The 25771-nt window shown below is 37.3% G+C and overlaps 1 protein-coding gene across 4 annotated transcripts in view; it reads right to left on the bottom strand.

The window, feature by feature from the left end:
• Positions 1 to 25771, bottom strand: part of atp2b2 (ATPase plasma membrane Ca2+ transporting 2) — a 121307-nt gene that overhangs the window by 89941 nt on the left and 5595 nt on the right. The window contains exon 1 of one of the 4 annotated variants that reach the window (XM_008408529.3): positions 23308 to 23327. The exons of 2 other annotated variants lie outside the window; for them this stretch is intronic. The gene's annotated coding sequence lies outside the window, so the exon portion shown is untranslated. Of the gene's footprint in view, positions 1 to 15248; positions 15265 to 23307; positions 23328 to 25771 lie in introns of those variants that run through there. One more of the 4 variants, XM_017304771.2, reaches the window with a different exon arrangement.

The following is a 25771-nucleotide window of genomic DNA, read 5'->3' as shown; positions in this document are numbered from 1 at the left end:
TGCATTTGTAAACCTTTATTTCACAGTCCCCTAATTATGATTTTAACTACCTGATTAAAGTCTTTAGATGTTATTTTATTATTTTCGCATGATGCTCTTTCCTCATGATGTCATTTATGAAGTGCACCAGTCCCTGTTGAGGGAAAAAACTTGTTTTTCCGTTTGCAAACATCCTACTGTTCCTCCAAATGTAACAATATTTATTATGGAAAACACCCAATAAAGGGTTATTAGACTGCAAGGATAACATATTACATATTAGCAAAATGTAATCTGTTTTTTTATATTTTGTCTGCTGAGTTCTTTGATGAGTAGACTATAGGTCCACAGAAATCATCTCACTAATTAGATTCAGTCAGCTATTTAGAAAGTATCTTATTTTAGTTTTAGGGTGGATGTAAATATTTCACACCAAGATACATGCATCCCTGTGGCATAGAACCTGTTTTGTTTCTGTGCAGTAGGATGGCCTGACATTCCCATGCTCCTTACATACTATTTGTTTGAAAAGATGAGTACAGCTCTGTCAGGCATCTGGAAATTGTCCAAGGGTGAACCAGACTTGCAGAGGTTTGCATTTCTCTTTCAGATGTCTTGCCTGATTTTTTTCTCTTTTCTTTTGATGTCAATCAATGGGCAGGTGGGTTGAGTTGTTGTCTTGAACTAAATTCCCAGCTTAGTCCCCAATTCACTGGAATTTTGAAAGCTAACCAATCAGAATCCCTGACATTATCATTTGTACTTCTTTGATTTAACTATTGAAAGGTATATATATCTTAGTTTAAGACTTCTGGATCTTTAGTAAAACAAATGTCACACACACTGCACATTGAAGTCACTTGCAGGTACAAGTAAACCTTAAGATGGGGGAACAACAAAATGAGGATGAGACAAAACAGACACTGCTACAAAAATAGTGAGGAAAAGATGGGGGAAAGAACCAAGAGAGGAAACTAAAAGTGTTAGAATAGAAGAGAGATTGAAGAATAAGTGTGAGGCAGTAAAATCCTAAGGAAAACAGACATAAAGAGGAAGTGAGCCAGGGAGTGAAGACATAGTAGAGAGTAATAAGGAGAGGAGGCACCTTTTAAGGACATGCATCTCAAACAAGTGTCAAGCAGTTTGGGATTCCCAAAATAACATTTTTAAACTAGCATACTACACTACCTAGTAAATTTATTAACAACAGAACCTAATGTCTGTGAATCCCTATGTGATTGTCTCAACCATCCCTAAAAAACTAAAAAAAAATTTAAAAAATCCAATCCCTAAAATAACAACCAAATAAATATCCTAGATTAAGAATAAAATGTAACCCCTCCTTCCGCACAGAGTGCCTATGTGTTGGTATCATGTCACTATCACACGTTGCATTGCGTCACTTAAAGGAAAAGAAGGATAGGAGGAGAGGAGCGAGAGTCTCACTTCCTCAAAATGCTCCCTTTCTAAACTGTGCCTGCATTTTTCTAATTATTCATTTATCCTCCCTCCACCCCCTCATTCTTCTCTCCTTTGGTTTTTCTTGTGTATTATGTACATATCAAATGCTGGACATCACCAGAATCACAAACACCTTCTTGCCATGTCAGGGTATTCCCACTAGGATAAATGCACGTTAAATAGGGCTTAGCCTGGCATACAGCGGCTTGTGCTACAGAGGACAGGACAAAGCAATGCAGAGCTCTCCGATTTGTTTGTCAGTCATGCACTTGCACAATCTTTCCTGTTAAAAAGAATTGCCTGTCTGGATACATGACAGGTTTTGAATAAAAAAAATAAATAAAAGAAAAGTACTGTTCGGCATAATATTTTCACTAGAGAATGGTGGAAAAGCAGACGCTTTCTCAAAGAAATAATAGATTCTGCTATGATGGCTGCCAAACTATAATGCTAGATTTGCAAGCTTAAACAGTTGCAAATATTCTATTCTCAATAATACAAATTTACCTAATCTTATGTCAGTACTTTTATGAGATAGAAACAATTTAAGGAAATTAAATATTAGCTTAACAATTAAAACTGTGAATTATCTTATGACGTGTGAAATCTAATTTACTGATGGGATTTACTGGATGTAGGCTGATTCTTCAGTATCTACTGAACTTATTGCCAGCCACTTATTTAGACACATTTGTTTAATTGTGAGTTGCTATGAATTGCAAAGCAGAGAATCATATGGCAGAAACTCTGTGCTATTAATCTTCTACGTGTGGTGAAGTATCCTAGTAAAAACCAGCCTACATTTTGCTTCATACCAAATGGGTCTGGAACCACAGCTACTGAAAAAAGATTGCTTGCTGGGGATGTGGACTCTGTTGGAAGGTTGAAATTTTACTCAATTTACACATGTTCAAGGAGAGTCAATAACAGATTGAGAAAACCTTCATTTGGATGTGACATTCAAATGGTAGGGCACGGTGAGATATCTATTATATACAGCATGAAAGCATACATCCATGCCCTCTGGTATATATTTTCCAGGCTGCTGGTGCTGCAAAAGTACTGGAGGTATCTTCTTGGCATATTTTGTCCCACCTTTGATGGCTAGAGCCTCCTTACAGAAGGCATACAGTTCATCACCATTTTCTTCCCTGTGGAGGATCAGATCACAACCTGGTAAGGTCACAAGTCAAATCCCCAGGCATTAGGAGACTTAGTGTTTGCACACATTGAGCAGCTCTTAAGTGAAAGCTCTGTAAGTGTGAAAGTGAACATGCACAGAATCCACGGCTACAAGATTTGTTATGTGCATGGCAAGGCATGGACAGATAAAAAAAAACAACGGTAAATAGCATCGTCTTGCTGGTGGTGGTCAGAAAGGTCGATGGCACGATGCAAGAACCTTGCTTCTGTTGGACTGCCTCACGGCAGCTGTGGCTACAATCCAGTAGCTTGCCATCATCTCAGCGTGAATGTGTGAATGAGTCGGAATGACAGCACCATACAGTGGCGTGGCATGACATGCAAGGCGTCTTTGGAGTCTTAACGTGGAACTTTGCCTCAATTAACATAATAAAATACCTGCAGTTTACAGACAGTGGCATGGAGTAAATGTATCCTTGAGGTAGATGTGCAACTTGAACCAGTTCTATACCTGGTTTGACCCATCCCTCCCTCAGTCCAACACTTCAGCTGAGGAATGAACTACAGAAGATCAAGTTGGGCAAAGCAAGATACATTTTTGTGCCATTTATATGACTTTTTAGGAAATAGTACTTCTTAAAATAGTACTTTTTCTTAGTCTCTGTGTGGACATTTATTTGGTGACAAGCATATTGTGGGTTTAAATCATTGAGTGTACAGTATAATTTAATATTGCCTAATTTTTTTATTAATTAAGCAGGTTGAAAAAATGTATTATGGCAACAGTAGTTTCACTGAATGCAGCAAAAGAGACACAGAATAGGATAGAATAAAAATAGAATAGAATAGAATAGAATAGAATAGAATAGAATAGAATAGAATAGAATAGAATAGAATAGAATACTTGCAAGTCATTATTGCAGTGCCTCAGTAACTCACTGTTGAGTTCGGTTGAGGTCTTGGTTCCTCTATAGTAATTTAGCTTAGTCAAGAAGCATATGGTGGAGTAAGGAGAGAGAGGAGAAGAGAAACTGGAAGCAGTGATGGGGATCAGAAACAGTCCCTGAATATCAATGCACCATGTCTAAGAGAATTCAGGGCTGCAGTGCACCAAAAACAGGGAACCTGGGAAACAGAGCAGAGTAGGATCACAGGCAGCTGGAACTCAAGTACCAGTTTTACATACATCTCCAGGATGACCTGTGACTAATTTTCATAAATCACAGTACACCATACATAGTCACTTCTCTGGATTTCCTGTTTGGATTCATTTGTCAAATTGTTTACTTGTGATTAAATATAAAAATAAAAGGTCTGTAAGTAAGAAATCATGTAACAATGAACTTGTCCCACACACCTTTTAATGATAATTTGTACATGCCTCATTAATGTGATGGACGTCTTGCTTCCCAATCAAGTACCTCAGGCGGATGTCTTTCAAGGAAGCCCTGTAGGGGTGCCTTTCCACTACAATAAGCACACATTTATTTAGATTTAGATTAATTAAGCTGAATTACGTAATTCATCTTAATTAAAATAAAGCTATGGGACACATCCCTTCAACAATACCTCCATTTCCTTTCAAAGAGAATCTGATAACCAATACAATTCCATGGTTACCTCAGGTCAATCCCATAAACTCATCAGTAGCCACCAGCCAACAACCATTAGCCTCATTAACTGCGGAAGCCTCCTAGCGCCTGAGTGCGGTGGTAAAATGAGGCTGCAACATACTTGTGTGTGGGCATGTACAGAAGCATGCAGATAATGAGCTCACTCCCAAAGGTATGTAACCTTTCTCTTTATGAGGTCAACATCACTAGTTGCTGTTACACTATCAGGCCAAAAGTGGGCGAGTGAGAGTTTGCCAAGGCCTAAAGCGCTCCCACTTCCAGTTATGTTAAAGTGGGGCTCCCTCATAGCTAGGGACTGGGCTTGCTGACCACACAAATATGATTGAGGCATTGTCAGGTAACTGTATAATGAGGTGATACTATATAAATAGATTAGTGTCATTTTCATAGTTGACTTTTGCAGTAAGTGTTGTAACAGCATGTGTATGGGTGGATGAATCACTGGATGGATTGGAAGCAAAGCAACAACATTCCAGTTTCCACTGTATCAAGCTAGATGTTACTGTGCACCATCAAAATGTCAAAAAATATTTGTTTCTTCAGTCATTAACCAACATTTTCTCAAATTATCATATTTATTATTAGATAATACATGTATTATTAGGTAATGAATTTGAGCAATCAAGATAAGCATAGTTTTATGCTGAATTAATGAAAGAATGATGCTTGAAGCTACTAAATGCATGTGTTCTTTTAGTTATGTCACTATTGTCCTTTGGGAATGTTCCGTTGATTACCAATCCCGTCTCCTTCCTTTTCTACTTTCTGCCCACATATAATGTATGTTACGATAGCTGTAAAAGAGGAACAAAAAATAAAATCAACAAGGGGTTTTACATTTTAAACTTATTCATTGAGAACTTTTTCAAGAGGGGAAACCTTTTGTAAGATGCTGCAAGCACCATATTGATCCAGGCCATAAATTTCATCTCTGCATGTAATGAATGATTAATAGATTGATTATTCTGCCAGTTATTTCTCAACAAATCCATTAGTTGTTTAGTTTATCAAATGCCTGAAAAAGTACATAAATATGGCAATTAAATTTATAAATTTGGTTTAGGGAAAATAAGCTCAACTGTTGTGATATTTTAACTCCATTTCCCAAAAATGCATGGGTGAGCCGAGTAACAGCCCCTAGTTGGACAAGCATACTGTGACTCATGCAGTCATAACCAGCATTACAAGCAATGATATGAGGGACCATCATTCTGTCCTATTTTCCTCTCTTGTACCTCTCTCTCCAACACTGTTTCCTTTGCTCTCTTCTCAGTCCTTGTTCTGAGAATGATGGAGAGCTTCATACCTTTCCCCAAGGACAGCCATGAGCAAAAGACTAATGGGAACACACACACACACGCGCACACGCACACCCACACGCACGCACGCACGTACGCACGCACGCACGCACGCACATACACACACACACACACACACACGCGCAAGCCTGATAGCTGCGCAAAAGCCCAAGACACCTCCACATACACACATACTTCCAGAAAGCCAGCAGGCCAGGAGAAACTCTCCGACATTTGGGGTGAACTGTAGTGCAGCTCATTGCATACCAAACCCACAGAGACAAGGGTACACAGTGGATAGTGGGACATTATATAATGACATTGACAGGACATAAAACAGCTACTGTGCTTTTTTTTTTATGAAACTAAGAATGCATATATAGAGAAATACAAAAGGTTGCCCAATTTTGCTTTGTCTATATTGCAGAAAAAAAGTAACTTCAACTACATTTCACATACGTGCAAACATACATTCACAGTGGTCTGGAAAAGAGTTTGTTCCCTTCCTGATTTCCTAAGTTTGTAACACTTCAGTGTTTCAAAACATTATTAAATATTATTCAAAGACAACAACAGTAAACACAAAATGCAGTTTTTAATATTAAGGGGTTTTTTTTTAAAGGAAAAAAATCCATGACTAGGCGGCAAAAGTGACTGTTAATTTTGATGATTTAAATCATTCAATAAAAATGATAATTTAATTTTTATCACCCAGCTTAATGCATCCCATTAGCCTAATTATTTTGAGTGAAGTATGAAATATGCATGAGATTCAGAAAATATCAAATGTAGTCCGCATAAATGCACTGTAATACTTTGTAATTATACAAAAAAAAAAACATACACAATTATTACATGCCAATGGTGGTGGGTTCAAGTGCGACACCTAAACTCAGTATCCCATCTTGCGCATGCAGCCAGTCCTTCATCCCTTAATTAGCCTGAGTTAAACAGGTCCGCTCTAATACTGGTCACCACAGGAGATCTTTTCTGCTCACATCCATCCCCATCGACAACTCTTTAATGAAACGTATATGAATTACAGAAACATGTAAATTTCCTGTGAGATTAATAAAGAATTTTATAGCTGAACGGAATTGTTCTGTACAGAGTTAATTACTTTAAGTTGTTTTCATTATTTTCTGGATATGAAGCATCTCTTCGAATATCACAAAACCATACGATTTGGATTATGTATTTAAAAGCCATGGGATAATGTGATCTTACAAACACTTTTTACAGTTGCTTGAGAAATATAATTAGCAAAAATACTCGGCAGAAGATGAATTTCAAAATCAAATTCATAATTTTCCCCTTTCATTGGCTGCATTACAAATCCCTATCAAAATATCGAAGAATTAGAGCACAAACAAGTCTTTGAGAGGTTGTAAAGTCAACATAAAAACAGATGAGACAAACATTTATGTACAAACCCAAAGTTGTTTACAGTTGAGATAAACCTATGCAGAAAACCATCACTTAACTTTAAAGATGATTTTTAGTCCTTTAAGCCTGATTTCAGTTCATATTTTTTTCTACAGAATTCTTATGCCTTGTTTATTTGTATTCCTTTGCCAGACACTTCAAAACAGAACTGTATCTGGAACTTGTTCAGCCTGAAAGGAATTTGTTGAGAAACAAATTCAACCAACCTAGTTATTAATCTAGCAAAGACGCTCGTCTTTTTTAACAGCCCTTTTTCCTTTCATCACCCTCCAGAGAAACAATCCCTGCTAAATAGCTATATATCCTGCCTGCATGTTTGTTTGTTTTTTGTTTCTCTTGTTTAGATGAACTGTGGAGATTGGGCATTATCAAAAACTAGAATCAGTTCTTTATGCTTACTAGTTACCAAAATATGCTCAGAAGAAAATACGGTTAAAGTTATTGAAAATACTATTGTGCATCTAAAAAATATACAGACTTTAGTTTAACAGAGCACTACAGGACACTGACGCTGCTGCTTCCAGTGTAATAATTGTAATAATTCTACAGGAATATTATGAAGTAAGAGTAAATATGGCATAAAAGCCTTCGGAAAAACTATTGTTAATTTTATTAAAAATGCAACTAAATCTTGTTAAATAGAGTTCACAACTGTCAGACACTTATATTCACCGATTTTTGTCTGATTTTTATTAGAAGGAAGAATATGTGTACGTTAAACACCAATCATCTGCTAGTGTGGTAACAGACACTTTAAATGTAGAGGACTCTCTTCCATGTGTAAAATAAATCATCTGCAATGAAAATATGCATAAAACATAAAACTCCATGAAAGAGTCTTGTTTAAAAGCTATGTAAAAAAAAAAGACTATAATAAAAACACAAACACATAACTCTTTTTTTTAAAAAGAGATTCCATCGGACATTAAAACTGTGAAGCATGACATAATAAAAAAACAATACAATTCAAAATGCATAGAATCTGTGAACCTCAGCCACAAGACACAAATGTCTGTTTTTACAGTACAATGTCCTTTTTGCCCAAAGGTTGATGTCTGTGACCAAGACCGGTCTTGAGCCCTCCAGTCCTATTTTCCTACACACATAAACATGTTTCACAGGCTACAGCTACTGCAGTCACACAACATGTTCCTGTTTTCATCGACTGCAGTGGTAAAAGATTGAAGGCAATTGAAGAAAAGCCTAAAATTCCATAGGTGCATCAATCAAACAAAAAAAAGAAAAAGAAAAGATACTACAGTAAACTCAACTTGGCAAAATCTCAACAATAAGCTTTACAGATGAGTCTCTCTCTCCTGGAACTGTATTACCAGCAGACACAATCCATCTTCATTAATAAAGCAACAAATAGATGCAGCATTCTGAAATATGACGAACAAACCAGAAGCAACTAATAAAAATGATCTGACGGGACTCTAATAATGCACCAGACAAATTAAATAGTCAAGTGGATCTGAGTTGCTTTACATGCAAATTTTCAACATTATCACAGGCGAAATTGTCCCATTTTAAGAGCAAGTGCTTATAGAAGGAAGCCAGGTGGATCTCTGTAAGTTCTTATTGGAATATCTATGAGAGCTTCGGTCGAAAACTGATAAATATTTGATAGAGAACAGGCAGAACATTTAGATTGCCAATGGCACACTGCTGGACCAAGGAGCACAAACTAGTTTTAGGCTATTCTTTCTCTTCTATTTTAAAGTCAAATTTAGACCACTTTAGTTTTTCAAATAACTGTATAATTTGATAGTTTATGTTACATGTAGTATAAAAGTCCACCCAATTTCCCTTCAGCGCTCTTGGAGGATGTGGAGCGACGCGTGACGTCATTGTGGCCAAACAACACAACCCTCCATGCAGTGGGGACACTGTCACCTGCTGCTTCATTTTTCCAAATGCACAACCACCAACATAATAAAAATGTTTTTTAATTTGACGTGTTTTAGCGTACCATGTCTTTGTTCTTTTTTATGTCTACCTGGACAATGAGTCTGATGAATAAATCTATATGACAACGAGAGACTTAAAGCACAGAGGGGAAACTGAACCACTGCAAAAGTGCAGTGGTAACAGTATAGTACAGTGTTTTGTTTAAGACATTGCATCCTAGATGCCAACAAATTGGGATAGTTGTGCATGTAGCTATTAACCATATTGCATTTCCTATCCTTTCAGCATTTCAGTGAAAGACAACGTTGTTGTTATTTTCTTCGTCAGAGATTTCTGTCCGAGCAGCAGATTCTCACTCTGTGTCACCAGTTCAATGGGTGTGGCGGGACGGTGGTTATATTTAGTTCCGTAGCAAAATCTTCACTGTCAGAGATGGAAACGCAAGCAGTCAGATAATTTGTTCACAATAACATCACATAGCCATAGTCATATGTCTTGGAAACAAGAATTCAGATTTTTGGCGTTTAGCAGGTGAAAAGTCGTAGCTTTGAATATTTTTTCATTAAAGTTGGGAATAACATTGCATAAATCCAAAATACAATTTCTCCCTTTATTTGATCTTTACTGTAAACTTCAACTCTTGAGGTGGAAGAAAACCCTTTAAGCTCATGCTACAAATCTTGATGACTAATCTCTAGACATAGGCAAGAACAACAATGTAATAGTAACAATTTAAATTCATGATAAGTATATGAGAGTGAAACTGATCAATACTGACTTAGAAAAAGGGGATGGGCACAAAGCTGTTGGAGGAAAATGATTGGGAGTGGGAAGCATAACAGATCAATACCCTGTACTGTACTATTCTGTGAATTAGTCGATACATCACTAATTATGCCAATATGTTTTTTGTCATGTTATGATAGCCTTCAGTAAAAATGTCCATGGTTTCACAGTATAATAATGTATTATTTAGACATTTAAAACTGAAATGTTGTGCCCTTTAGTTCCTACTATATAATTTCCCAATGAATGGTCTATAGAAATAAGAAATAAGTCTCAGCTGCAGAAGGGCATCAATATAGGAAAGGGAAGGATGACTCAACTACATATTATGTCTATTCCAGACATAATATTTAAGGCAGTGGTCCCCAAATTACATTTGGTCCGGCCCCCTGAACAATACCAGAGAGCATTCAGATTTTTTTTCATATATTGTATTTTCTGGTTTATATGTGGATTTTGAACAGTCATGTTTTTGGACTGTGGGAGGAGACCAGAGTATCTGGAGAAAACCCACACATGCATGGGGAGAACATGCAAACTCCATGCAGAAAGGCCGGGGCCGGGAATCGAACCCAGAACCTTCTTGCTGCAAGGCAACAGCTCTACCAACTGCGCCACTGTGCAGCCCCCTAGCCCATACCTAATTTGAAATATTCAAAGATGAAGAAGTGTAGGAATACCCAAATATTACATCATTAACACAAAGTTTCTTTTGGATTCTTTTTTCTTAATATTCATCTGCAATGTCTGGTTGGGCTCTCAATAACAGTCACAGTTGCTCAAGTGGCTCCTTGGGAAAAGAATTGCCCACCACTGATCTATAGTAATGTATTAGCTTCCAGAGTGCACTGTGGTGGAGTAAATGCCATTAGCTATGTGTTCACATGCCTAAAAAGAAGTTATCTAGTAAATGTATGGGGGAAAAAATGCCAAGTTTTATTTTCCGAACCTATTCATTCATTTCAAATGTTCATCTTAAATATTGTTGAGAATTCATTACATATACATGATAGATTACAGATATTAGATTATAATACAAATTGTCAGTTCTACAAATAACTAATAATCACCAGAAATGAGCAGAAGAAAGATGGTGATGAGCCTGTAAGCACTTAGCAAGGTTGTTTAACAGGATTTGGCTTTAACCTCTGGCATCATTCAGCACACACACACACGCACACACCCACCTACACACGCACACACACACACGCACACACACACACACACACTAACACGCATCCTTACTTCTGCTGAGTAAGGGTTTTCTCTGGTCATTAATACCACTTCCTACTGCAGCCACTTTGGCAACTTTACACTATAAAACATTACTTTAGAGCAACCTCTTAGTGGATAATCATGTAATCATCTGCATTTTTCATCATCAGTTTGATGTCTTGCAATTTACATCAGTCAAATACATTGCTGCAGACATGGCAATAAAAGAGAAACAGTGTTGAAGAGAAATTTATAATATAAGACAAGAACAATGCTACAGGGAACAGTTGAGTTGGATATTGATAAATCCCAATTTTGGATTTAATTTGGATGAAAGCTGCTTCATAAAACTTATCATTGATAAAAAAAAAAAGATAAATGTGTCTAACAATAGTATTAATGCATTTCATCTGTACACAGGCATTTGATAATTCAGACTTGAGATTTTTGCTACAACAAAACCCTCTTATTTTACAGGCCTTTTCAAGTGTAAGATATCTTTAATAAATGTGTTTCAACACTGTTTATTCTATTAATTCCTTTCATGTTTCGTAATGATCTATAGATGGAATAAGAACTTTAGGGAAAGAACTGTGTGTTGCTCTCTTTCCATTTTTTTTTTGTTATTGTGCTAGAAGCATTCCACTGGTAAAAGATTTCCTGCCCTCAAAAAGTTCTTGTTGCTATGCAACTGATCTGCTTTGCACAGAGAGTAATGCTAGCTCACATGGTCTACAAAGAGCTCAACCACAGACATACACAGACAAAGTAGCTCTTAGCCTACATTCTGTATTTTTCCTTTTTTCTTTTTAAAGAAAGTTTGTGCTATTAAGTGAGTAAGGAAAAATGTCTGCTTTTGTGCATTAAATTGGCACATTTTAGTGATGCTGTCAGTGAACACAAAATTGGTGAAAACAGTGAACATAAAATAAAGTGTAATCATTACCAAATGAGAATGAGCATTTAAACATGTCTCATTTGAACATACTATGTATTGAAAAAAATTAACAAGGTCCCGCTGTGTTTTTTTAGTGCAATTTGAGTTTAAATGACCCACAGATACACAAGTATTAACTATATCTGAGCACAAACCCCTCCTCACCACAACTCAAGCTCTGTAATCAATAACAGAATGAGAGGTGAATGGCAGGTGTGCATTTTATTATAGACAGTTCTTTCTTCAAATTAACACAATAAAACCAGGTATTTGCCAGGTATTTAGAAACATAAAAATATATTTTTCCTCTTAATCAGACTCATTTATATTTTTCACCCTCTTGATGCCCAAACAGCCACAAGTTTAATTATTTTAACATTAAATTAATGTGGACTTAAGTCATCTTTCACATTTCACATTCTGTTTTTGTCTGTCGTTTTCTATATTTTGGAGCCTTTCTTTGCACATCATCCAAATCTACAAATTATGGATCTGGTTAACCGATCTCTCAATGCAATTGATCAAATTTTCGACAAGAAGTCTGGGCACAGGAGAGCCCTCTTGTCCTGCGGGGACACACCCGGCAGGATTCACCCTGGATTTATTCATGATAACAGGGTTTCTGCTGTTTGGAGCTTGTGGATTTCTGGATTATTGACAAATTTGTGACAGACTTGGCCAAACTAGCGAACACTCGGACTGTTGGCGTAGCAGAGACGAGGACTCTAAAACTCACTAACGAGTTGGAATCGATCTTGGAGAAGTTGCTAGTTTCGGCTCAGTGTAACGACCAAACTAATTGGGATGATTGGGAACTGAGATGTATCGAAGAGACTTTAGGAAAGATTAAAATTTATAATCTTTCCGACCTAAGACATTCTGTTTCTGAATTGGCTTTCCCCATGTGGCCTTGGAAGGGCTGCATATTTCCAATCTCCTTGAAGATATGTAAACACAACGCTCTTTCCTCCTCACCCCCTCCTGTATCCATGGAGTTGCGAAGCTGAGCGCTCCCAAGGACATTGCTGGATAAACAACACCTGTATCGGACCTCCCGGGAGGCTCAGTAACATGGTTCCATGGCCCTTTGACATCACCGCCTTCATTCATGTCTTTGTTTTGCCCATTGTCTGGATGTTGCAATCTGTCCTAATGTGTCCTTTCCTCTTTTTTGTCTTAGAAACGGTGGAGTACTCCCTATTTAACCCAGGAAAGGATCATTTTAGTTTATTAATAATATCAGAAATTGTGGAGTATGCAATATTTAGATCAATATTATACAGCCCAGAAATGGAATCAGAATTAGAATAACTACGAACTTAGAATCCAGAAATGCTTAACAGAAACAGTCACTGCTTAGTTTATATTACTTATAACCCAGAAAAGGATTTAGAACAAACTTAGAATTGTGGAGTACTCTCTTTAACCCAGAAAAGGAATTAGATCAGTCACGCTTATTTTTATCAGAAACTGTAGAGTACTCACTATTTAGAAATGGTATTAGGTACTTAGCAACCCTGAATAGGAGCACTTAGTTTACATACTTTAGAACAACATTAGATTCGTTTTCTTTCCTCTTTTTTGTTCCTTTGGTTTGTTACTTTGTTTGTATTTCCTTTTAACTCATGTAAAGCACTTTGAATTGCCTTGTTGCTGAAAATGTGCTATATAAATAAAATTACCTTAACTTACCTTACCAAGAAAAAGTCTGCCACTGGTAAAAATGAAAATGATGCGCGCAGGTTTAAATGACTGGAAATTGACACTAAAGATTAAGCTTTCTTGCCTTCTCTCTTATCTGTTACCATCTCAGAAATATTTTTATAACAATCTGTTTCTCACAGTCTCAATGTTATTGGAACCATATAAATTTGAATGAAATAATAAAATACCTTTTTATTTGCTTCAATTTAAATAGTTCCAGATAAACTTATTGGATGACACTTTCATTGCTGGTAAAAAAGACGGTTTCTCTAAATGTTTAATCTCTCTCTTTGTCAGGTTAAATGCACTTAGTGGGTGTAGTCCATAGTACAGATATGCTATTGTGTGTAGAGAGTCTAATTTTCTCAGGCAAAATAAGTTAAAATAAAGCAAAGTTGCCTGATAGTGCTATGCTGCAGCAGCTATGTAACGCCATCACAGCAGTGTACCCTTCTGTATTGTTTAAATGTAGAACCTCAAGTAGATAATTTGTTATTTCTAACATATTGGAAATACAACAAGTATATCTGTCCTGGATAGAGGTAATAAAAAATATCTGACATATTTCCTCCACTTGTGGATGCTCTAAAAATCCATTTTTACTGTGGTAATAAAACAACAAAACCTTTAAATAGCCATTGAGATGGAAATCAATGTCAATTGCAGCTTGCACACAGAATTCAAATTTATTTTTAACTACCCTTTTAACACATAAGGCTTTTATAAATACTAAAAGCATCCGTTATGCTTCTGTAGGTAAATGTTGGGCCGTAAAACACATTTGATGACAAATATAACCATTAGTGGAAAAAAAAAAAATCAGCTAAACTATTGCCACTTTTCTGTTACCACTGTGATACAACCAAATGCTAGAGGGAAAAAAAGTTACTTGAAAATCAAAGTCACTTTCAACAATTTGGATTTTTTTTTTAATGCTTTCCCCATTAAATCTTCATTATTTCCGACTGGAAAAGGTTTTCTGCAATATGTAGTCGCAGATCTATACAGGTACGCGCATTTACCAAATTAATAGCTGGTGCTAGTGTGTAGTAACATTTAGTTTAGTTCAAAAACAGCAAAGTGACAAAGAGCCCTTCCAACCTCAGAGACAAAAAAACACACAAAACACACAAAAAAAAGATCAGTGGCAACATGCAAAACATTGGGCAGGAGTTCAATGAAGGGTTCGACTATTGTTTCGCCAATGTGATGACTATTCCATTGATTAATGACAAAGGTGTATAATACTGACATTTGATAACTTTAAAAAACTTTAAGACAAAACTTTTATATTATATTATTTTATTATCTTTTGAGAAACGTATGTCTCCTGTCGTATCAGAAAAAAAACTTTGGTGAAATGTTATTTTAAATTAAAAAAATAATTTTAAAAAAATGCCAATGGAATGAATCATTCTTATTCATATGGCATAATTGGTTGCTACATGGTGCTATGTTAGCTAACTGGCTAATTCTGTTTGTTTCAATTAGGCAGGCATTTAAGCAGCACGTCTCCTGCCATACAAGATTTTGATGAGCATCTGGCCGGCTACTGAGAAGCCAGCAGGAAGTGACCCAGGAGCAAATGAGGCTTATTTCTAAATTTGGGACACAGAGGACTGAGAGTGGTTGGGAAACCAACCATAATTTTCCTAGTAAAAATAAATAAAACTAATACTAATACTAACAACTGATTCCGAGAGCAAATGCACATCCAGTGTACTGTAAGATTACCTCCACACACAAAACGCCACAGATACAGAAACTTGTTAGAGCTCACTGGCTTGCTACTGCAGAGTTTTAGCCCATCTCCCTCACGGTCACATCAAGGGCATCCACTCTTGAAACGCCACAGTACAGCTTGTCACAGAGGAGAGGAGAGAAGAAGAGAGCACCCATTAAATGACGACGATCACAGTCACAGAAAAAATAACCCATCAAAAGAGATGTTGGGAACTTATATGTAAAGTAAGCAAGGAAAGTATGAAAAAGTGTGATATTGTTAAAAACAGAATACAGGGATGGATGATACAAATGGCAATAAAAGGTTAAAAAAAAGAGAGAGCACAGAACCCAGGGTATTGCTGGGTAATGGAGATGAGATGTTAATGTGCTTGCCAGTGATGCACTGCAGCAAAATGAAGGAAGATGGAGAAAATGAAGTAACAGGAAGGGAGGTGGAAGGGGACATTAGAAGACAAGCTGATGAGAGTAAAAGGACAAGGAAAAGAGAAGAAAGATTGGAATAAGAGGAAAAGATGACAATAAAGGACTAAAAAGAAGAGGGTGGTTTACGAGACTTAAGCTTTGATGAAGCTGACGATGCAGCAACATGGCACTTGATTAAAGTGACACTAAAGTCTCTGAGGAATCCTTAAAAATGCAAACAGGTACATCTTAAAAATAGAATACCATTAAAAAGTTTAATATTTTTTGTTGCTCATTTCAGAAAGTAAAACAGATTCATATACAGTTGAATATTTCAAGCCTTTATTTCTTGTAATTTTGAATTTTGCTTTAATATAGTGTCATTTTATCACACCATCAAGTAACTATGTAACCTTCACTTGTGGAAAAAATGCTTTACATATCAAACATCAAAAGAGTAGTAAAATATATATAAAGTATATAATATTGATTTTTAGCCATAACAGCAATATTAATATCAGATATTGTTTTTGTTTTTTTTTTTACATTGGTGCATCCCCATTTTTTTAGCATTTATAATGAATGTGTTAAAGCTTAAAGATGTTGTTCAACCCTAACTTACAAGGAGTTAAACTAGGAAAACATAAAATCACTTGGTGGTGTAAAATCCTGTTGTAAAAGCTTTTAATTGTACAACAATGTTTTTGAAATAGGAAAGCCAATCATTTGAAGGAAAACACTGTGATGATTAAATTTGTGCATTGAATCATGTGTCAGTAAAATTCATTTATGTATGCTGCTTTGTGTCTGATACTAAATCTCTACCTTTAGAAATAAGATCTTAACCAGGGGTGAAAGGAAGGGGGTATGGCAGGGTACTGCGTACCCCTAAAAGATTTAGAGAGGGTACGCAGTACCTGCAAGAGAGGGGAGCGACTGTCAGCTGTAAAAAAAAATCAGTGGGTTAAACTGTGCAGCCCCGAGTACACCCACTAATTAGCCGTGACTGATTAGTTTTTCAAGAACAATCTAAAACAGACTTAATCAGTTAATAAATAACTTTTTTCCCATTTCATATGGTCTCTGAACTGTTCATGCTTTACTAGAGCAGGGCTGCAACAGGTCGATCGCGGAAGGTTTTGAGTTGATCTCTGCTTTAGGTGACAAACTGAACGCCGCCAGGAGGCTAAGAGCAGCACATCCTCCTCTGGCTCCTTATCAAAACGTTCATAACTTTATTAAAAAACAACAGCAAAAAAAAAAAATCAACAAAACGTGATCAAATTAATGACCTGACAACAATAATAATCTCAGTGATTATTGTTTCAACAAGGTGTTGCGCAATTATGTGCGTTTCGGTTCCATTACCAAAATAACCAGCAGAGCAGGAGTTTAAAATTAACTAATCAACCACTACTGTGTTCAGAGAGGCTTATTAATAATCGCATAATAAATATCAAGTCTGAAAACTTGATATCGTAACGGACTAAATGTTTTTAACGTAATCTCTGGTCGGCTTGTGGAGCGCAGGAGGTTGCCATGGCAACGGCCGTGCTTAAATGACAAGAGAGACGGAGAGTAAAAAGGTGCGAGTAGTTTTTAGAGTTAATCACCTGTTCGGGTTGTTTTGCCTTTGTCTTGGCGAATCACAGCCGCTGTAGTTTCTGAACATTCAATAAATACAAACTTGGACTATTTACCTCGTTCTGTGTGACTATATGTCAAGTGACATATCTAATATAAAAAAAATAGTTTGGTGCCGTTGGGCTCAGAGTCTGAGAGGCTTTTCCTTTATCAAACAATTTTGTTTTTTGCCTCTTATTTAGTGGAAATATTGATGTTGATGAGACTTTCTCCAAAATAATAACCTTTTTCAACCTTTATAGCTCCACTATTGAAAATGAGGCTCTAACATTCACAAATGACATTGAAATAAAATCCAGTCCAACATCTGGTTTGAGGTGATTCCTCTGGATCCTGTTGGAGGAAAAATATCCCAACTTCAGAAGATGAGCTTATAACCTAACAGAGCTCTGTGGTTCCTCATGTCAGTATGAGAGTCAGGGTGAGGAGGCGCCATGTTAGGAAGACGAAGTGGAAGCTGCGGGATCTTCAGAACAAACAGGTCCTGATGCTGGGCTACTTGATTATCTCTCTATCTGGACACAGGATCAATAGAACCAGTTTAAAAGCTAAAATGAATGGTTATATGCCAGACAGGAAAAACTGGGATGCACTTCATGCCATGATGTTCAAGATTTAGGTCTCACGGCATCTCAAGGTGTGAACATTACAGCCAGTGGGCTGAGAGAAATACAGCTTTATTTTGTACCAATTCAAGAGCTACCCAGCTTATATATATATATATATATATATATATATATATAATTATTATTATTATTTTTTTTTTTGTCATAGTACCCCCAAGAATTTAAAACTACTTTCAAAGTGAAAGACAATAAACGATAAAATGTATGTATGCCCTCAAGGACAATAAAGTTTGCTAAGAAAAAAAAAAAAGCTTTGAGAGCTTGTGCTCAAACTAGACGAGTTGGAAGCGGTACATATAAATGTTTGCACCAAAAGGCATAATGCAATGCAATTCATTAGAATTTGTTTCTCTTTCTGTTTTTAGAGAAATGCATGAAAATCATGTAGAATGGCAGACAGCTATCCGTCATTGGAACAGTGAGATAAAGGTGCAGGAAAGCACAAGGTAACCACAGCTGGTTGGCATTTTGAGGTAATAAAATGTCACAGTGATGCACTGAACATGCCCCATTCCATAAATCCTCTCTATATTTAGATATCACTAAATTTAGAAGCAAATTAAAGCATGAACCATACTCGGAAGAAAAATTAATAAAACTATCCTAATATTGATTTGTTTTAAAGTCAATATAAAATTTTCCTTGCTGGAGAAGAAAACGTCCACAGGAGTCCTGCACAATGAATTCAGGTTCAATATTCAAAACATGTCAGGTTCCAATTAATTGCAGGAGACTTGTGGGAATATGGACTCGGGTTCTCTAAAAGGCCTTTGGCTGCACACACAAAACAGTATTGTATTGAATCAGCTGCACTTCCAAAAACAGTGTTTTCAAAAGGCCTCCCTCTTGCTACCACCCCAACACCATCTGCAGCCATTATTTCAAAGCTTTTAAAAGTTGTTTGAGTCTGAAAAGACTAACAGATTTGTATCATTACCGTGGCAGGAGAGAAAACACACCAAACACATATTTTTAAATTGAAAAATACATCAAACCTCTGCCATCGTCACAATATTAATTATCGCTATCATAAAGGGCAGCACCGATCCAAAATGTGGTATTTAATTTCACGTCAACCATTCCCACCCATACATTAGTTCAAAATATATTTGGCCAGCTGGGGGCAATAATTGCTTTTAAGGCCCACACCTGATGTGTTTTTATTAGTGGCTGAGATACAAAATCTTGCAGACAGTGGTGAGGAGATTTTATGGTACAGAAAAAAATTGTGTTCATTTCTTTGACTATTTTAAGGATTGCTACTCAATTACATATTTCCCTGATATTGTGTAAATTATTATTACATGTTCAAGTAATAATACTTAAATTACACCAGACTGCTGGGATGAAATCATAGCATGAAGTCAACATGGTCAAAGCGGAAGCTCCACTTGCAGGAGGAGCTCAGAGTAAAAGGCCGCGTTCGACGCGTTTCCGCACCCAGAATGTCGGCCAGGGAAGATTAAAGGATTTCTCAAACATGGGTGAAAGAATTAAAGCAACACTCCAGGAATAACATAACATGATGTAAAGGTCAAAAAGGTCAATGTTACATAACACTGTCCTTAGGAAAATTGTTATTTTTAATTCATTAGGACTGTTCCTAGCAGGTCATCAAGAAGATACTTTACTCCTCCAGACTAGTTTGGTATTTACACGTTCAAGAGTACTAAATTCATTTTCTATTTTGGGAGCATTGCACCTCACCTTCACCCCCTGCATGTCTTAGCATGCATGCAGGGGGTGAAGGCAATAGTATACAGCAGTAACTGTACTGTTTGCTTTTCTCTCTATCCTGCATAGAAACTGTCTCTCAACACTAAAGATGAACAGTCAACACATTTAGACAATTGAGGTGTTCGATCATTCCATCTCTAAATCCATCTCATTTAAAAGTATGAGGAAAACCTTTAAATCACATTTGATTTGCCAATTCAAAAACTAAAATCCACAGTACCTTTTACACTGCTGTATGAAATTGTACAGTGCATTGAGAGAAGTATAGTTCTATAGGTCTGCCTTCTGAAAACCAATCATTTCCTTACTGTTTTATAAGTTTACCAGGCTTCTGCTTCAACCATAAATTTGATGAATGTGTGGACTTACGTGTGGATTGCTGCCTGTTGTAAAACAAGACAAAACTTTTCATTTGATTAATGGCTAGAGTGGGAACAGATGGGTCTCAAAGCAGACTTTGCTAGATTGAAGATGACATCTTCAAAGAAACAGGAAAGTAGTTTTATGTGTTCTACTGCGGCATTTATTTACTGCTGTTTATGATATCTGACACACTTTGATAGTTAGATATTTAGAAAGGGGTTCTGAAAAAGAGCTTACTAAATGTCAAGGCCTCTTATTGACGAGATGTTTTCTGCAGTTTAAACCAAAATTTAGTTTTGGAAACAGATCTTCAGCTTTTTCTTCACCAGCCCAACCTTGTACCGTGCCATCTGTGGAACCTACGTTCTAACTGTACCTGCAATCACTAAAAAAAATAAAAACTGGCAGAAACTGTTAGACGACATAAAAAAATTAATTCAAATCTATATTTTTCAGAAGGGTTTCCGCCAGTGTATTATAACCATGGCGGTCCGCCAGGCTTTATTTGCTGCCCCCACCAGAGTAGCCGTCACTTACTTATTTCAAATAGGGTTTTTTTTTATACACGAGTAACGCCAAAGACAAGTTTATAGTTGTTGCATTTGAACTGGGCACGATTCAACTATGAAGGCTGAGTAGCCGTCACTTACTTATTTCAAATAGGGGTTTTTTTTATACACGAGTAACGGCAAAGACAAGTTTATAGTTGTTGCATTTGAACTGGGCACGATTCAACTATGAAGGCTGAGTCATACTCGTAACATAACGGGTTCACGATTAAGACTGATGTAAGCACATGTATCGTTGTGAATAAAGAATAATGTTTACATCCCACAAACACTTTTTTTCACCCAGTGTTCTCTGCAAGTACATTTGCTTGGATGAATACCGACTGATCACAAAAACGCGAGAAGAGAAAAAATTTGCAATATAGTAGATGTGTGCAGGTCACAGCACACATTATGAATATCAGGTTCTTCTAATCACAGCTTGTGTGTGTGAGTGTGTGTGTCTGTAACACCTGAACCACACCAGTGCCCACGTAACTAGACAATAGTCACAAAGTTCTCGTCTAGGAGTGTAAATCTTGCAGAGCTTTTCTGTCAAGTACAAAAAGTACCAAAGTTTGCCTGCCCCCACTGAAAAGAAAAAACATACAAAAAATTGAGTTGTTTAGTCTCAAAAACGTGAATGCTACTGAAGAACACACAACACATAACTAAGTGCATTTGATTAGCACCAATTGGCTGCTATTTACAATTTAAATGCTATGGAAGCAAGACAGATTTTCTTTTTCTGCACCCAGCTTATGCATTTTGTCTTAGCTTTTTTGTTTATCAAATAATTGCCATTTAAATGTCAATGTTGTATTCACCTCATGTTAATGATTTCTGTTTTGTCCAAATGAAGTAAAACATAAGAATAAACAAAACAAAAAAAGCTGAACTTTTAATGTCACTGCATGTGCAGCAGCCCTGTGTGAGCACCAGCACTTAGGTAGCTCCTCACTAGGCTGTCCAGCAGTGGTGCACTGAGTGCGTGGGTTCATTGATTGTATCTCTCCCCTGGCACTTTAATGGTTGAGGTACACTTGTAGCTGAACTCGACATTAGCATTGTCAAGTTATTTCCTCTCAGGGGCTATTTCCACTAACCAATAAGGGATTTTTCCGTTCACTACTTCAAACTTGTGTAAGAAAGTGGCAAGCTGGGTTTTTCCACTATTCACTTTGTAGTGATGCAGGGATCGAGATCGTTTCACTGTACCTTAAAAGAACTATTGTAGGTCCAGTTTTTAATGGTTTCCTGTCACTGGATACAGAGAGATATTTCTGTCTTGTATCGTATCAGAACTGAAGAACAACATGTTCACCCATGTTGTTCTTCTCAAATTTGTTATTAGCATTATAGCTAACATTAGAACACAGAACATGGCCCCTGCACATCAGAAATCACATCAAATGTAATCTAAAAATTTAATTAAATTAAATCAAGCAGATATGTTCAAGAAAAACAACACATTGTGACTTATTTTTTGCCACAATACATTTTTGGCTCAGGAAAAATTATTCTGAGATGAGGAGAACTTGTTATTAAAGAGGAAATTGAGAGAAAAAGGTAAATAAAATTCATGAGAGAGAGAGAAAGCTCAATCAGGGACTGTTTTCACCAGCAATAAGGGACAACATTTACCTACTCATTGTGAAGTCAACCCATATACACCAACTCCACTGCAAATAATTGGTGTCAAAAAACTTGCCTGTCAGTCCACAAGTAGGTAGCAGTGCTCCTTTGCTCCAAGACCCCATACTTCACCCACTCTCGACCCTCCACCCACTTTCTCCAAGAAGTACTCAGTGTTGCACTCAGAGCCTCCTGATGTCTTATGCAATTTTAACTTTCAGCAACCAGCAGGAAATTGAAGCAAAATCAAGAAACATTTTTGTGTCAAACTGCACGATTTCACTGAATTGTCAAATTTACACACAAAATCCATGATTCATCCTTAAAGGTCACAGTACAACAAGAAAGAATGTGTAGACTGGCACCATCCTCCACATAACATCCATCCATGAAATGAAGGTTTTTCAATACAAACTATTTGTGTGTCCAATCAGTTCAAATAAACTGAGTCAAGATGCTTGATGCCATTAAAATAATTATTTCTACTACTAAACACCGTGATGATTTCTAATCGAGGACAACTGTCATTTTCATTTTTGTCCAAACCGTTACTCATCCTCACACTTAACTAAGGAATATTTCGATTATATGTTACCAATTTCAACATTTTTCTACATAAAGAAGTTGCAATTTTTTTTTCTTTTTTCAAGAATACTTAAAGGCAAAAGTGCCACTGAATTCCAACCTGGCTGAGTTTTTTTTCTCCCACCCCGAAAACAGCAAATTTATTGTGTTGACATTTGTTTTTCAACTTAAAACAAAATGCCACACAAAGAAAAGGGGTTCCAAAAATTGTTCCACATATAGTCACATATTCTCTTAGGAGACATTCTGTTTTCAGCGCAACAGCAGCAGAAAACACAAATTCACAAATCAACCAGTCCTTTTATCCCCGAGTAGTGTCTTTCTGTGGGGAGTGCAGACTTCTAAGCCTGTTTCACTGGCATACACTGAGCTATAAATTCAACTTTAACATCTCAAAAGCAAAGTAAACTTGTCAAGTGAAGTCTTTCCTTTTTATTCTCCCTACAATGGCAAAATCCATCATCAAAATTGAAAAGCAACAGCAGTATTTTAAAATGATTTACTTACAGTGAAGGAGAAAACGAAGAAAAATAAGCCAGTGGCACTTGTGATTTTCCAAAGTTTCCCTTTTGGTGCTGATGGCAGTTGCAGCAGTACGTTTATCTGTCCAACACTAAATGTAATCAAGGGAGCTTGCAGCAGACGTACATAGCAGGCTGAACCAGGTTTTTCCACGTGGCATGGCCATTGTAATTGCTATAAACAAACTCATTCTGAAAGGCTAAAAAGTTGTACAGCCCATTAAAGTACAAAATAGATTTGAGCTCTGTCTCGAAATCAAATGAAGGGAGGGAGGAAGGACTGCAGAGTGGGAGAGATGGAGAAAGAGAGAGAGAGAAGCAGGGAGGAAGACAGTGGGTGTTGTGCATTTACGACTCACTTGTTATAACCAGGACCTGTGTAAAAAAAAAAATCTAATAAATCTAAAAAAATAATAATAATGATGAAAAAATAACAAAAAGTGGGAATTTAACATTCTGTGTATCTAAAAAGGATTTTTTTTCTCACAAAGCAAATCTGGTTCTTGTACAAAATATTGGTTCTTGTACAAAGATTCCTTAAGTGGTTATAAATACAGAAACTGAATCACTGGAACAAAACCATCAATAAATAAAGTCCTGTCAGATTACATTTAGCATTTTGTCACACATACTAAACAAATATCAAACAGTGATAGCATGAGTAAATAGAAAAGGCAGTTTTCAAATGATAATTTCATTTATTAAGGGATGTCCATATACTGACTTGGCCCGGAGTGAAACACTAATCCTTGTTAAATCATGAATCAATTGAATGACCATATATATATATATATATATATATATATACTGCTCAAAAAAATAAAGGGAACACTTTATTTTCCCTTTATAGCAACACTGATTGACCCGACGAGGGTCCCCGTTGTCAATCAGTGTTGCTGATATATATATATATATATATATATACACACTGCTCAAAAAAATAAAGGGAACACTTAAACAACACAATACAACTCAAGGTAAATCAAACTTCTGTGAAATCAAACTGTCCACTTAGGAAGCAACACTGATTGACAATCAATTTCCCCTGCTGTTGTGCAATTGGAATAGACAACAGATGGAAATGATTGGCAATTAGCAAGATACACTCAATAAAGGAGTGGTTCTGCAGGTGGGGACCACAGACCACTTCTCAGTACCTATACTGTCTGACTGATGTTTTGGTCAGTTTTGAATGTTGGTGGTGCTTTCACACTCGAGGTAGCATGAGATGGACTCTACAACCCACACAAGTGGCTCAGGTAGTGCAGCTCATCCAGGATGTCACATCAATGCGAGCTGTGGCAAGAAGGTTTGCTGCGTCTGTCAGCGTAATGTCCAGAGGCTGGAGGCGCTACCAGGAGACAGGCCAGTACACCAGGAGGAGGCCGTAGGAGGGCAACAACCCAGCAGCAGGACCGCTACCTCCGCCTTTGTGCAAGAAGGAATAGGAGGAGCACTGCCAGAGCCCTGCAAAATGACCTCCAGCAGGCCACAAATGTGCATGTGTCTGCACAAACGGTTAGAAACCGACTCCATGAGGATGGTATGAGGGCCCGACGTCCACAGATGGGGGTTGTGCTCACAGCCCAACACCGTGCAGGACGCTTGGCATTTGCCAGAGAACACCAGGATTGGCAAATTCTCCACTGGCGCTTTGTGCTCTTCACAGATGAAAGGAGGTTCACACTGAGCACATGTGACAGACGTGACAGAGTCTGGAGACGCGTGGAGAGCGGTCTGCTGCCTGCAACATCCTTCAGCATGACTGGTTTGGCAGTGGGTCAGTAATGGTGTGGGGTGGCATTTCTTTGGAGGGCCGCACAGCCCTCCATGTGCTCACAGGAGGTAGCCTGACTGCCATTAGGTACTGAGATGAGATCCTCAGACCTCTTGTGAGACCATATGCTGGTGCGGTTGGCCCTGGGTTCCTCCTGATGCAGGACAATGCTAGACCTCATGTGGCTAGAGTGTGTCAGCAGTTCCTGCAAGATGAAGGCATTGAAGTTATGGACTGGCCCGCCCGTTCCCCAGACCTGAATTCGATTGAGCACATCTGGGACATCATGTCTCGCTCCATCCACCAACGTCACGTTGCATCACAGACTGTCCAGGAGTTGGCGGATGCTTTAGTCCAGGTCTGGGAGGAGATCCCTCAGGAGACCATCCGCCACCTCATCAGGAGCATGCCCAGGCATTGTAGTGAGGATATCCATGCACGTGGAGACAATACACAATACTGAGCCTCATTTTGACTTGTTTTAAGGACATTACATTAAAGTTGGATCAGCCTGTAGTGTGTTTTTTCACTTTAATTTTGTGTGTGGCTCCAAATCCAGGCCTCCATTGGTTAATAAATTTGATTTCCATTGATGATTTTTGTGTGATTTTGTTGTCAGCACATTCAACTTTGTACAGAACAAAGTATTCAATGAGAATATTTCATTTATTCA

Source organism: Poecilia reticulata, chromosome 5 (assembly GCF_904066995.2).
Source record: "Poecilia reticulata chromosome 5, P_reticulata-male-v2, whole genome shotgun sequence".
In the NCBI taxonomy this organism is placed as follows: domain Eukaryota; kingdom Metazoa; phylum Chordata; class Actinopteri; order Cyprinodontiformes; family Poeciliidae; genus Poecilia; species Poecilia reticulata.
Note: the sequence above shows the minus strand (reverse complement) of the source record. Positions and strands in the feature narration are given on the sequence as shown.